Here is a 2,957-nt window from a genome sequence, read left to right on the forward strand (position 1 = left end):
TTCACACATAATTTGGACTCCACATTGGCACTGATGCCTTGAACAGCTGGAACTAGTCCCTGTCACATGCAGAATATGGATAATATGTAAACATCTAAATGCATAATATGTAAACAAGTAAATGCATAAGTATAAGTATAATTGCTTTACCTTTTGCTGATCTAATATAAATGCATAGGACCTCTGACTATATCCTTCCAAATCATGTATAATAAGGTCTAAAAACTATTGCCATGAATCCTTTGTTTCAGCTTCAACTACAACATATGCAATTGGAAAATTTTGGTTATTGCCATCCCTCCCTACTGCTGCTGTTAACTGTCGACCATAATCCCCTTTCAAGAAACATGCATCCAACCCAATAAGAGGCTTGCATGTCTTTGCAAACCCTATCTTGCAAGCCTCTAAACAGACATAAATTCTTTCAAATACATGGGTGTTATTACTATCAGGACATTGTATTACAAAAGTACTATTAGGATTTGATTTCAATAACTCTTGTCCATAACTTATCAAATGAGTGAATTGCTCAATACCATCCCCTTGAACTAACTTCATTGCTTTCCTTTTTGCATTATATGCCTGATCATGTGATAGTTTCACTCCCCATCTCTCAACAGCTTCAGCTCTGAGGCCCGATGATTTCATAGAAGTACTATGTCTAAGTATGCTTACAAACTTGTTGGCAAGCCACTTTGTCAACAAGCCACTTTGTCTTTTCACTCTTGTTGTCAGTGGTCCTATGGCGTGTGTGATTTTCAATTAAAGTCACAACTTGCCAAAACTGGTTGCCAATCCTCTTGCTAAATCTCATGTAGAACTTACAACCATCAGCGCATTTAACCACAATCCTTTTGGAATCATTCTTCTTAATGAATACATTCTTCTGATTCTTCATGGCATAGTCCTTGATAGCATCCCTTATCATTTCTTTGTTAGTAAACATCATCCCTAGCTGAAACTCCATTCCCTGACCAGACTTGTAGATAGGGTACTTCATTCTCTCATCCTCATCATCACTTCCTAGAGGTGTATAGAAATGGTCTGAATCCTCACTCTCACCATGAACCATCTAAACCTGGTCTTTCTTATTTTGACAGCTAGAAACCTCACCTAAAGTCTCTTGAGGAAGTACCTTAGTCCAATCCATCTCAGTCTCCTCAGATTCTTCACTAAATTGAAATTCACTATCCTTAAAACTACCCTCACTTGCAACATAATCCTCATTAGGATCAGTAGTAACATCATCTTCAACAACACCATTAGGATCAATAGCGACATCATATTCATCAACATCATTAGGATCAGTAGTTCCTTCTTTAACAACACCATTGGGATCAGTAGTGACATCATCTTCAGCAACACCATTAGAATCAATATTTCCTTCTTCAGCAACACCATTAGGATTAGTAGTGACATCATCTTTAGTAACACCATTAGGATCAGTATTTCCTTATTCAGCAACACCATTAGGATCAGTAATGACTTCTTCAGCAATAGTGACTTCCTCAGTAACATTTGCACTTATAAACCCAATGCATTATACATCATCTTCAACATCTAGTTCAGCAGTTAATTCACTATCATCAATAATCTGAGGAATCCCCACACTATGCTCCACATACACATCTATTACATTATAGCCTACAACATCTTTTGAAAATTGCAGTACATCCTGATCATTGTTCAAGGGTCTAAGACCACGAGAAAAGCTATATGCAGGGTGCCAATACCACGAGAACTTTATATTTACATAACCCTTACTCTTAATCATATCCTCTAACTCCATGTAAGACGTATAATAAATATCCCAACTCTAGTTCATCTCAGTAACTTCCCCATTTACATACCACTTTACAAGTGTCTCAACTGATTTACCCCTATGATGTATTCTCAACCTAATCTTATTACTCATAGCAGGCCTGAAAAAAATTGACAAAAATTGAATCAAACAAACATAAACTAACACCAGGGACCACAAGAACCATAATAATAATACTTTAGCAATACTAAACTAAGGGAATCACAAGGATAACAATACATACCTTACACATTATTTGAACCTATCCTTTCGACTTCCAGAGTTCTTCATATTCGTAACAAAGTGCACGAATTTCACGGTGTATATAAAACACACAAAAGAAACGATGGAAATGATTGGGAGATTAGGGGTTGCCAAAAGGGGATTCGGGTTTCAATTTCTGAAGAACAAACAAAGTTCATTGAAGGCAATGAACGAGGATGTATTTATTTCCTATTTCAGTAATTTATAATTTATTTTTTCAATTTCCAAAATGTTTTTTAATATTTTCTACATTAAAATATCCAGGTGGGAATTAAAATATTTGAAAATACTCACATGGATCCAAATAGTACCTGCCACGTCATTAATGAATTGACACATAATCAAAATTGGATAGGGGACCATGCAAATCCAAACGCAATCAAATTTAAAGGACCAAAATCACAGGTTTTGTAATAGGGGGACGAATTGTTTAAAACGCCCAAACTAGGGGGACCAAAAGTGCATTTAAGCCTAAATTTATTTAAAGATGGATTTAGAACAAAAAACTTAGACCGAACTAAATGTCTTAAACACAAGGTAAAGATATAAGAGGTACACAAGTATTTCTTTTTTTCTTTTTTATTTTGGGATTTTTAACTACTAGGTACAAAAGAAATATATTTTTTAATTTATTTGATTATTAAATTAATATAATTATGCTAATTAAATTAACTAATCCATAATTAACCTAATTAATCCTAAATAGCCCTGGAATTATCCTAATAGCTAATTAACTCTAATTAAAATTAAAATAGAAAACTCAAAATATAAAATAAAACATATAAATAAAACCACATAAAAAACAAGATCGGGGGTGTATAATCAGTCAGATTAATGGGCCAAGTAACTTGAGGGGTGTGGAAGGCAAAAAGAACCAAACAAAATAGAACTC

Source organism: Lathyrus oleraceus, chromosome 6, assembly GCF_024323335.1.
Source record: "Lathyrus oleraceus cultivar Zhongwan6 chromosome 6, CAAS_Psat_ZW6_1.0, whole genome shotgun sequence".
Classification (NCBI taxonomy): domain Eukaryota; kingdom Viridiplantae; phylum Streptophyta; class Magnoliopsida; order Fabales; family Fabaceae; genus Lathyrus; species Lathyrus oleraceus.